Genomic DNA, 13,204 nt, shown 5'->3' with positions numbered 1-13,204 from the left:
CACTGCCTCTACCGGGGAACACCGTGTCCCCGAGGCCGTCAGCAGGACAGGCTGGCACGGACCCGGGGGAAGGGGCTCTTGAGAGGCAACCCCTTATCCTCAGCTCCCCAAAGCTCTCTGGCTCTGGGTCAGCCAGGCAGAGGGGCTGAAGCTTGTCTGGAGCTTCTAGTCCCTTAGCAGAAGGGGACGCTCAATTCCAGGGTCTTCCATTTTCCAGGGGGAGCTTGGAGGTCAGGAGTATTCCAGTCAGTTCTCTTCTTTCTTTCCAACCGTACCTTTCTCCTAATGTGCCTATTTTTCTGTCTGCTTATTTTTAGTTGCACAAAATCCATATAGATTATTAATTTTTTACATTGATGACAATGATTTTGTAGACATTTCTATGGAACAATAAGTCAGTCTTTTATTTAATGGAGCTGATGAAAAGTGATTAACATATTTTGGTTCTGATTATAATTGCACAGCCATACTTGAAATTTGTAGTTCTACTACAAGTTTGTGTCCTGGAAATGCAGGAATTTTAATATATTTTTTGAATAGTTTCATCAAAAAAGAAAAAAATTCAGGGAGCATTGAAATCTTATATACTGAATTTCTTGAGTATATTCTTGCTTGTAAAGAATGTTCCTAACAGGTTTCCACAAGAATGGATTTTTCTTTCTATTTATAAATTTATGTTTCTGATGTTTGGAGGAATTTTCCACAGACTGTTTTTTCTGACCCCATGCATTTCAAACCTTGTTTTTTCTCCACTGCCCACATTCCAGGGCTAGGTACACTAGGTACATATTATTACAATACAATCTCTAGCTCCATGCCCTTATGTCATGATGTCAGAGATCCTGCACAGGAGGTAACAGGAAATTTACTCAGAGCCATTCCTCTACCAGGACAGAGAGCAGCAACTTATGACACAAAGTGACTGAAAACAATCTAAATATATCCCACTAACTCCAAATGAAATGTTGCCCCAACTCAACTTCCTTTGAATGGGAGGCCAAAATGCTAGCAGCTATCTCAGCACCACCTGACCCAGGAGAGGGGTGGTGCAGGGGGAGTCGGCCTGGAAAGGGGGGGTAGTCTGATTGATCAAGGTTAGACTGTCTTACAGAGAATACAAATCATCTGACCATGTGAATGGGCTAATTGGGCCAGTCCCAGAGGCTTAAAGGGGGGCCTGCTCAAGAGAGGCCCGAGCTCCACCAACTTCATGGGAGGCTCAGGGGCTCGTTTCCTGGGCCTTCTGTGAAGGACACAGTTCTGCAGGACAGCACAGAAACTACAAAACAGAGGATTCCTGGGGAGGGACGTGATGGGGGACCTGGGACACAAAGAGGAAGGGAGGAGACAGGAGGCATAAAGGAGGGAAAGATATTGGACCATTTGTTTAAAAGCAAGGTCCCCAAATTCTTCCACATGCCTCCCATCTAGGGCTAGAGTGTGTGCCCCCTCCTCCTGCATCTGGGCAAACTCTGTGACTGCTTGACCGAGAGAGTAAAGCCAAGTGGTGCTATGTGGCTTCCAGAGGCCAGAAAAAGTACAGCTCCCTGATCCTCTCAGGATGCTTGTTTGGGGGGCGCGGAGGGCGGCTGCTGTGTAAGAACTCCATCCACCTGAGGTAAACATGCTGGAGGGGCCTGTGTTGGGCCTCTGGCTGACGGCCCCAGACAGGCTCTACCTGGGAGCCAGGGTCACTTTGCAGCCATGTGAAGGAGCTCCCAGCCCAAAAGGGCCTTCAGATGACTGTGGCACCCCCAACGCGACACCTGACTGAAACCCATGAAGACCCCCAGAGGGAACCACCAAGCTAATACCTTCCCAGAGGCCTCACCCACAAAATGGCGAGAAAAATTAAATGGTGGTTTAAAATTGTCAAGTATTGGGAAAATTTATTCACAGAAATACATAGGTTATTGGAACAGATAAAAAGTAGAAGGAAAGGAGAAGGAAGGAGGAGAGGGAAAGAGGAGGGAGAGCTTGGAGCAGTCTGAGGGGAGGAAGAAAGGGGTCCCCAAGGGGCCAGACAGGATGAGAGGGCTCCAGGCCTGAGGAGGGAGCCCCGCAATGGGAGGCTCGGTCACCGAGGTACACGGGGAACCCTGACATCTCTTCCGAACAAGTTCATTGTTGGGTATGACTTCAATCAAGAGTCTCTAAGGAGAGTCCGGGATCTACTTCCTGTTGAGTTAGACCTTTCCTTTCCTTATCTCAGTTTCTCACTCTTTAGAAAAGACTGAGTTAAAGTGATGACTATTTCCAAAACCGCTGTTAGCAAACACCTACATCAGAGTCAGAGTCACTTGGGGTGGGAAGGGGCTTGTCTGAAATGTGGGTTCTCCAGACATAGGAAATTGCCGTCTCCAGGAATAGAGCCCAGAAATCTGCATTTTTAATGAGTACTGCGAAGTGATTTTAAAGTTTCAGAACCTGTGGATTAGATGATGTTGAAGGGCCAATCCATCAGTGGGGAAAAAAACAATGGCTTAAGAAATCTGTCAGTGCCTGATCCTGGGGTAGAAGGAGATGGGGAGAAAATGTCAGAATCACCGGAAGTGGGGGAGAATTAGGGCCAGGTTGTGCTGAACACCCCAAACTTTGCTAATATGGCAGTTTTGCAGAGTAAACGCCTAGCCGAGCAGTCCGCATGTGTGGTGTCTCCCACAGTTACATCATGTTTGCGTCCGTACTTCTGGGAGAATTTAGTCTGTTCTCCTGGGAAGCCTCGCCCAGACCTGTGTGTCTGTGAGATTCGTACAAAATTACAAGTCATCTTGTCTTGCATTGGTTTGTAGCCTATGGGAAGGGCACTTATCTGGGAAGAAAGAGATCCAAATAGGAACCCCAACTTTGTCCCGGGTTGAATTCATGATCTTGTTGGGACAGGGTAGGGTGGAGGGTGCTCCTCGCAGGACCTCAGTTGCCCATCCTGTGAGATGAAGGTGATGGGCTGATAATGTCAGAGTACTTCTACAGACTCTATGGCAGCACAGGAACCCTGCCAAATCTGATAAGCACCTGGACTTTTCCATCCCATTGGCAATAATAATACTTAGTTGGGTTTGTCATACATAAATGGCTAGCACAGAATTATTCTGCCTTAGGGCATTATGGACCGGAGAGGTCCTTGCAAATGGCCAGAGTGTGCCTGGCAGCTGTCTGCTCACCCGCTGTGCTCAGGAATGAACTCAGAGCCCTCGGGGCTGAGCACAGAGAACCTGCTGCCTCACAAGGACCTCAGTGGAAGGTGCTGCATCTCTTGCCCACCATTGGCTCATTACTCCACCCATCAGAACCCAGAGGGCACTTTCAGGGTAACCTTGAGGCGTTATTCATGGCGCCATGCAGACCCAGGGCCCCTGGTCTTCCCCAGCCTCCTTATTCTCTTCTCAAAGCTTCCTCTAGAGCCAGAAATGCCCAGAGGAGGCTGTGGATGGTTTGCAAACTCAAGGAATGTTCAACCTGAGAGGTCTAGGGAGGTCCACAGCCCCAATAACCCTCCTTTTAAAAAAAGTAATAAATGTACAAATGGAAGCTTCTAGTAGGAAATAGATGTGTCCAAGGTTACTCAGCAAATCAACAGCAAAACCAAAGTTAAAATCCAGGTTGGAAGGATAGCAAGATGTTATCCCAGATCCCACAGCCTAGTTGGAAATCAGAGTGGATATAATGTCTATTTGTCATTAAAAAATACATATTCAGCATTTTAATCTCATTTCTACAGTTGAAGAATTCCCTACCAGAGGAGTCTTGGTAAAACTAATGTCCCCCTATAAAAGCTAAAAGGCCAGCCCCGCACTCTATCAGTCAGGGTTCAGTGCAAGACAGTGACCCCACTCTCAGTATCTCAAACAGAGAGGATTTAACACTGAGAACTGGCGCCATGAGAACTAGGAGGATGAATAGCTGAAAGGAGGAGAAGCTGATTTTGGAGAATAAAGGATTTGGGGTTTCCAGGCCCAGGAGTAGGGGCCCACACACAACTGGTGCTCATAGTTCTGGACGCACAGACAGGCGTGGGCTGAGTGGCTGGCACTTAGTTTCCTCAACCATGCCACAGCTGGTATTCAGGCCTCCAAGCAGGCGAACCTGACTCAAGTGGCATTTGGTCTCCTGGGTTGGGAGGCACAGCTGGCTGGTGCTGGGATTTCTGAGGAGGTGCAACAGATCTGGTTTGAAAAGTACCCAAAGCATCTGGAGACTGGAGGTGTACTATCTTCTGTTGCTGGAGAGATGCTGGAGAGATGAGCCAGAAACAGGAAGAAAATGTCCTTCTCCCCTCATTTCAGTTGTCAATTTCCTCTCAGTCTCTCCCATTCAACTAGAAGCAAATTGCCAAAGAAGCGAGGGAAAACTTTGTAGAGCCCTACCCCCAGCATCACAGAGAAGAGTATAGAAGGATGGGCTTGGAGCTGAGACAGTAGGCAGTTAGCATGCTCACTTTCCCAGCGTCTCTTGCAGCTAGGGAATAGGCACTTGCCTTGGGCTCAGCCAGTCAGACACTCCCACCCCAGAGATTGAACTGAGACTGGTAAACAAAGAAACAAGGACAGTGGATGCCTTCTGATGGCAGCTGTGACCGCAGACAGCCTCATCCCGTTACTGGGGGGCAGCAGTGGCGGGGATGATGGTGTTGGCATCGATGGTGCAAGATGGGCATCTAGTGCTCAGTGTTTGGTTGACTGTGGCCCTGGCATTCTAGCCTTCCTTGTTCCCACCCATCCTCCTAACCTTATTTTCCAGTCCTGCTAGTGATCCTGTGAACTATCCAAATTTTTAAAAACAAATTTCCTTTCTGCTTAATAGAACCAGAGTTGCATTTGTGTCTAAAACCCTGATGGATATAGTAAGAATAACACCTGGAGGGGACTCTGAGCCTACAATTCTAATGAGCATAAGATAACTTTTTTTCCTTGCCAGAGAGGTTGTCACCCTTATGTGATATGGTGCAGTGGAGTCCTTCCCCACAACTGGTTCCTGAAGCCTGTCCTCATGCAAGGGACCCATATTTCCGAGTTAAGTTTTACCCTGGAAGGTGTACCCTTTAGAATATAAATGTCTGTAAGTGTGGCACACTGAGGTCATTTACTACCACACATTCTCATTGAAAGAATCTGGACATTATGAAAGGACTGCAGCTTGAGTAGGAATTAGAGGGAGCATTGTCTCCAAAATAACAGGGTAAAGCTAGATTCGTTCCATGAAGACAAGAGAAAGCTTTGGGCTTGGGAACTGGCCTCTAATGTTGTCCTCAGCCCTTACGCTCTGTGTGACAATGAGCAAGTCATTCTCCTCCCTCGGCCCCAGTCACCAGACCTGCACAATTGGGAAAGAACAAAAAGAGGATCTTCCCCCACAGACTCACCTGGGGCACTTCCTGGGCTCTGATCCTCCCCACCCTCAATGAAGATAAAAAAGATACCAGTGGTGGTGGCATGAGAGAAGGGTGGACCTGTTCAGAGCAACAGGAGATCCAGAAAAGCACACTGTAGACCACACACCTTCCAGGAAGACCTGACCTACATCTGCCTCCCATCACGTGAGCCGCTCTCCATGGAGATACCAGATCCTATATGGAAGGGAGAACTGAGTCCGCAGGGCTGTCACTGAGACCTGTGGTTTGTCTTTGGAGGGCAATTCCCTCCATTATTCAATGGGATGTACATTGCAAAATCACTAAGTACTGCTAATCTGAGCTATTCTAAGATATCTCAGACATGATACAATTTCAGTAGACTCTGGAGAAGATGGGCATCCATTTCAGTACTTTTGAAATACATTGTTTGCCTTTGAGGAGGTCAAGGATCTTTTATTTTTTCAGTCAGACTCATATAAGGCATTGAGTCCATCAAGAACTCAGAGACTTTAAAGTCTTCCAAAAGTCTAAACTTAAAAAAAAGAAAAGAAAAGAAATAAAAGTCCCAAGATAATTTTAATGTATTATAAGTTTGGAACTACTAGTCTAAAACCTTCTGATTTAATAATATCACATTCCTGATAAATATTATTAAATGTAAATCACATCATTTCTACTTCATCATACTTATACTTTTGCATGTTCTTCCCTCTCTCTGCTGTTCAGTTTTTCTCTAAAGATTCATCCTTGTTAATTTGCCATTCCTGTTAAGTATTATCTAATAGAGAGCATCTCATGCATAAGTCATTATATTTATCCTTTTGTTCAATTTTCCCTCTCTTTTGCTATTGATTTCCTCAACACCTACTGTAGCAAAATGAGCCCTTACTCAGTATTCTTTCAAGATTGTTGATAAACTGAAAGTTTATCAGATAGATGCTTAGCTTCAATGTACTTTATTTTTCATGTCTAAAGAGCCTTCCCTCTTCCCCCAATCCCCTACCCACAGCTAATCCATTGATGAATCTTGTCAAGTTGCCCCCAACCCCATTCATTCACTGGGATACAGCCTTACTAGTCCTATTGCAGTTTCTCAAATGTGCTACTTCCTGCCCCAAAGCATTCATATGCTAGTCCACATATGTCCATTCCTTTCTCCCTCAGTCTTCATCAGGTGTCCTATGCTTCTCTGTCATGGCCCTTCTCACAGTACGTGGCTATATATTTAGTTGTGACTTTATTTAATATTTTTCTTCCCTCTAAATATTAGATTCTATAAGGATAAACGATTGTGTCTTTCCCTCCCTAGTGCCTGAAACATAATAGGTCCTCAATAAGTATGTGTTGAATGAATTAGAAAGAATAATAAAACACCCCTTGATGTGAAGGACCAAGGGGGAAAGCACTGATTACTGGAAAAGGGATCTGTGTGGAAGGAGCCTCCTCAAAGGACACAAGTTGAGGGGTCCCCAAGATTGTGGGGACATACAGTAGAGAATTGGGTGAATAAATACCCCAACCTTACTCTCCTTCCTTCTGATCTCTTGTCCATGTCCCATTGGCTGCTTCCCATTAGAAGCCAGAGAGAAGACAGCCCATACATTTTTTTCTTCTAAGGCATGGAGCAGGGCACAGAGGATTGGCAATTGGATCTGGAAGGGGAAAGAAAGAAATCTAAATCTACCCCTCTCCGTCCTCAAAATACACTCTCAGGTTTTGTTCAAGTGAAAAGTTAAAATCCAATCACAGAGGTTGCATGAGTTCCCTGGGTCACAAAACCATCATGGGAGATGTCCGTTTGGTCACACACTCACCCCAAGTCTAAAATGGTAGCATTACCAGTGTGACCCATATTCAGGGGAGGAAGGCAGATACCATAAAGCAGAGCTGCTACAGAACCCACCCCTGCAGCTGATAATGAGGCTCAAGTTGGTGATCGTAGCTTTCCCAAGGTAACCATCCTTTCCATGTTCCCTTTACCTTCCTCCAGCTAGGTGTGATGCTTTACCTGGCCAGGGGATCCAAGCCTTCATTCCTGTGGAGGCTGAATCTTCGGTGATCTTTCCTTTAAGGGGTTCCCAGAGTTTTCCATTGATCAGGGTTATTGGGCAAAAGAATGCTAAGAAATGAGTCCCTTAGGTCCCAAACAAACCTTTTTACCTCCAGTGTATAGCAGCAACCCAATCTCCCTCTGGTTAGTGACCTCTCCCTTTTCTATTGGTTAAGTGGCATGAAGAGTCAAAAACAGCCAGAAAGCAGTCTTTGCTCTCAGTTCTGCAAAATTATGACAGTGTTCTCCTGTGGAAGCATCCTTCTCTTGAGCATCATGGCTAACAGTCACTAAGCCAAGATCGGGTGCGTAGGAGGTTATTAGATGTCTACGTGAGAAGGGAACCCCGCTCCATCCTTTGGTTGTGGCACCTGTCTGCTCTGACTATAAGGGAGAGGGACTGTGTATTGGCTGGTGATTTAATGCATGTGCCACACCCTGACAGGCTGTATTCCAGGCTGTCATGGCATTGTCTCCCAGGTGGTACTATAAATTAGTCAACAAAATGTCATTTTATCAAGCAAACTTGTTTGGGGTGAGGATCAATGTGTTTTCAAATTGGATTTTTCAGTGTTCTCCATTTTCACCCAAACAGAAAACTTTTGAAAGTATTAGGAGGTGCTATTCATAATGACACCAAGCCAACAGATGTAAGCCCAGACTATGCTGGGGAAAATAGGACATACGTCCACCCTCGGTATTGTTAGCTGACTTACTCATCCAAGTGTAAGCCATGGAGAAAATATAAAGGAAGTAAGAGTAGCAAGTCTCTATGTGTGTGTACATATGTGCATATACAGATGCACATATGCATTGCATTTCAAGAAACTGGTAGAATTACATGTATTTGAAGAGGAAAAAATGTCGTATTCTAGATGTTCGTCTAAGAGAACAACTTCCAGTAATGGTGACCTAAAGAGGTCAGGTGATTCCTCTGCTCAGAAAACAACTATAAAACTGGATGAAATTGTCAAAAACAAATTTGGAGCTGCAAGAATGAAGAACACCAGGCACTGGAAACTTACCAGAGCCAAATAACACATTGAGAAACATTTATTCTTGGAAAACAGAACTTCAGTTCCAAGAAGCTCAATGAACCCCAAGTAGACTAAACACAAAGAAAATCACACCTGAACACATCATAATCAAACTTCAGAGAGACAGAGAGAAATATTTGAAAACAATTAGGAAAAAATGACTTACCACATACAGGTGACTGATAATACAATTTATAGCTGACAAATAATACACTCAAAGTGATGAAAGAAATCAATTATTAAATTAGAATTCTATATTCAGAGAAACTAACCTTCAAAAATAAAGGCAACTGCCCATACACAATAACAGTATCCATAATATATAAAGAACTCTCAAAACCCAGCAGTACACAAACCATCCAGTTGGAAAAAAGACATGAACAGATATTTTACCTAAAAGGATATACAGATGAACTCATGAAAAGATGTTCAACATCGCTGGTCATCAGAGGAATGTAAATTAAAACCATAGTAAGGTATCATTACACACCTACCAAAATGACTAGAGACAACAGTAAATGCTAGGAAGAATGCAGAGGAACTAGGTCACTCATACATTGCTGCTGGGAAAGTAAAATGGTATAGCTACTATGGAAAACAGTTTGGCATTATCTTATTAAACTATACCTGCAAGAACCATACAACCCAGTAATTACATCTATGGACTTTTATCCCAGAGGAATGAAACCTTATGTTTCACAAAACAAAATCTGCACCTGAATGTTCATAGTAGCTTCATTCATAGTAGCCAAACACAGCCCAGATGTCCTTCCACAGGTGAATGACTAACAAACTGTGGTACACCCATGGAACAAATTTTTAAAAACTCAGCAATAAAAAGGAATTAATTATGTATGCAACAACTTGGATAAGTCTCCAGGAAATTATGGTGAGATTAACAAAAGCCAATTCCAAAGGGTTAAATATGTGTGATACTATTTATATAACATTTGAAACAGCAAATTTTTAGAAATGGAGCACAGATTAGCGATGGCCAGAGGCAATGTGGATCGGTGGTCAGGAGAAGTGGGAAGGAGAGAAGTATGGGATAAAAGGGCAGCATTAGGGACCCTTGTAGTACTAGAACTGCGCCATCTCTTGACTGTAGTGGTGGATGCACACATCTGCCCATGTGGTGAAATCATATAGAACGAAGTACATGTGCTCACACACACATACAAAAGAGTACAAGCAAAATGGAAATTTGAATGAGATCAGTGGATTCTTTCAACTTCAATGTCTCAGTTATCATATTGTACTATGGTTTTTCAAAATATTACCTTTGGGGAGCTGGGTAAAGGGTATTATTTATTACAAGTGCATGTGAATCTACTATTATATCTCAATAAAATTTTCAGTTAGAGAAAATAAAGGCAAAATACACACTTTCTTATATAAAAAAAAAACTGAGAGAAGTTCTACTACCAGACCTGATCCTTAGATGGTAAATTTGGAGCTGCAAGAAAGAATGAAGAACACCAGAAATGGCAAATACGTGGGTAGATATTAAAATGTGTGTGTGTGTGTATATATATGCTCTTAATTTTTTTAAACAGAAGACGATGCAATAATTACAATACTATATTGTCAGGTTTATAACATACATAAATGTAATATGCATGACAATAAAATCACAAAGGAGGGAGGTAGGAAATGGCACAAAGTTACTATATTTGACCAGAATTAAGTTAATATACACCCAATTCTATCTCCATCCCAAGCCTGGGATGTCTAGGACCTCTCTGCCACACCAAACCCTCGTCTCCGCATTATGAGTTCCTTCCTTCTTCTACCAGCAGCCTCCATTTCCAGAGGGAATAAAGCCCAGAGGTGGACAGGCATGGAGTTCGTGGAGAATCAGTGGTCTCTCTGGGGTATGAAAAGTGATGGAGGGTAGTGGCTTCTCTGATGGATGAAGACCTTGGTGGGGTAGTGGTAGAATGATGCAGAATGATGCAAAAGCTTGAGTGGGGGAGACTTAATTAAATCCCAGTCTGGGATTATTTAGTGTAAATAAATTTAGGCCTATCTCATTATCTCCCTGGGTCTTGGTTTCCTCCTCTGGGAAATACGTAAAACAATAAAACATGTGCCGTAGCATTTCGTGACGATCACACAAGATGATTTATGTAATGTGTATCACATACTGCCTAGTGCATTGGAGATTTTCATAAATGATAAGGGTTAGTATTAGTATTAGAACACAGTGCAAAAGTCACTCCTTCATGATCTCAACCACTCAGATGCAAACCTCACAGTATCACAGCTTCCAGGAAAGGGGTCACCCTGGAGCTCCTCACAGTGCAAATTTCCCATGTCTTAGGGAGAATTCCAGGTTCCTGACGTCTATAGACAATTTTTCCCCTAAAGTTTCCACTTTCATTTAAGCTGTTTGACAGAGAATGTTAAAAATTATCTTCTGCTAAAAATCCCACGTGGATTTCTGAAGACATAAACTGACTCTACCTACTCTTAAAGTAATCAATCTTGGTTTTGCCCTATGGTCATTTATTTTGAACTTTAAGTAAGGAAAAAATAGAACTAAACTCTCTTGGTATGTGTGCATTCATAATAAATGTGTTTGTTATATGTACAAATAAGTCTTCTCTCTGAGTCCCAGTTCCCTTGTTCTATAAAAGGGGGGTGGAAACAACATATATTCCAAAGACTTTTTATGAGACTGTAATGAGACAAGGCAGAAAACTCTCCAACGTACAGTTGGTGCTTAAGTAATGTTAACCTCCTTCTCCTTCCAGAAAAAGGTTACATGGAGGTTAGAATCTGAGTTATTCTTACCAAATCCCACTCTTATTTACTTCTCCCATCCCTACACCACCCAAATCAATGCATCTCTATCAAAAGTAATTCAATTAGCTCTACACACACACACACACACACACACACACACACACACACACATACTCTTGCACACATACACACACGCATATGGTTGACACAGGGTTATTAAGACTCCTTTGATGGTCGTAAGTGCTACATAACTAGCAAGAGCTTCCTGCTAGTCTCTAATGTGCTCTTAATAAATCTTACACTTGCCCTCCATCTTCTGGAATTACAGTAATCCTGCCACCCAAAGCACCCGAAGAAGGGCCAAGTCACTGAATTGTCACCAAAGACCACCCCCACCCCCACCCCCACCCTGGGGCAACCTGGGTACAGAGTGCCTGGTTTTCAAAGGCCAGTGCCTCCCACACCCACCAACAAGGCCTGTCCAGCCAAATCAGTACAGGCCCACCTCACCGAGCACTTGTTCTCACTTTATGGAGTCCTTATCCTGCTGCTAATGTTGGAGATATTTTTATAATTAAGAAAGTATTTGTGTCCATAACTCTCCTGCAGAGTTCCTAACCTTGGCACTCTTGACATCTGGGGCAGATAATCCTTCATGGCAGGGGTCTGCCCTGTGCCTTGGAGGATGTTAGCAGCGCCCCTGGCCTCTATTGGTAGGGCTCCCACCTGCCCGTATCTGAGTTATGACCATCAAAAATGTCTCTAGATATTTCAAGTGTCTCTGGGGGAAGACTTGCCCCCTCCCCAGATGAAAACTGCTCTTCTGAACAGTATGTTAAAAGGTTGGTTCTCACTTGCAGGTCAGCTGCGCTAGAAGAGGGGGCACTATGGCAAGTTCTCACCAAGGGGCACTTGGAGGCAATGACGCCTTTCCTCTGCCTGAGTGGCCCATGCCAGTCTGTCCGCCCCTGGGGGCCTCCTTCTGCCATTAGTTTGGTTTCTGATGAACTGATTTTACCAAGAAATCTAAGGAAAGAGGTACCACGGATAATGCCGGTGGACCCACCAAAGGACAAAGAAGATGTATCACAGAGACAGTGACATGCAGGCTTCAGAGGAGCCTTTGGGGAAACAAAGGTAGAGGAAGCAGTGAAGATCAGCAGGTGCTGAGAGGGGCTGACCCACCACTGTGTGAACTATTGGCAGAAACAATGGCCAAGGGATGAGTATCACAACTTCAGGGATTTCAAGAGAAGGAAGACCTACCAGTAATGAGAAAAATGGGTAAGACATTTCTGTAGGGACCAAGCATGGTGGCAACCCAGTTAGCATTCCCATTTCCAAAAAGGCATTCACACACACACACACACACACACACACACACACACACACACACACACACTCCTGTAAATGGCATGTGTTTGTGTGCAGATTTAAAATGTATGAAGCCTTTGCATGATCATGGAACACTTGTGCCAATTTCAGGAAGTATCTTAAGCCAACATAATTAATCTCAATTTAGAGATGAGAAAACTGAAGATCAGAGAATTTTAGTAACTTACTCAAGGTCAAAAGCACTTGAACTCAAAAGCACAACTCAGACTCCAAATCCAAGGCTCAATAAATCCCAGCAAAGCATGCCAGCTTTGTCTTCCAAAAAATTAGATCTCTAGAGAATTCAGGAAAGGAGGCAGTGGAAAATGTGCCAGACCCTGGCGACTGGAGCATGTTTCCAGACAGCAGCTCTCTAAACCAAGGGTGGGTCCTCCTACACTGTGCTTTGACATTTCTGTTTAAATAAGATGAGTCTGTACTTTCTCCAAGCAGGGGACTGTTTCTGACCTCTGGACAATGTGTGTGCCATTTTAATAATTCCCTGGGAGCCCCCATATGTGAGGGAGGTGGCACCTAAAACTAGGCCTAGGTCACTATGGGGACTCAGGAAGTGTTTGTTGAATGGATGAGTGATGGTGGTAGACTGCAAGTGCAGACCCACTTGTGGTGTTCAGCATGGGA

Source organism: Manis pentadactyla, chromosome 5, assembly GCF_030020395.1.
Source record: "Manis pentadactyla isolate mManPen7 chromosome 5, mManPen7.hap1, whole genome shotgun sequence".
In the NCBI taxonomy this organism is placed as follows: Eukaryota; Metazoa; Chordata; class Mammalia; order Pholidota; family Manidae; genus Manis; species Manis pentadactyla.
The sequence above is the reverse complement of the archived record's forward strand: the minus strand, read 5'-3'. Positions refer to the sequence as shown.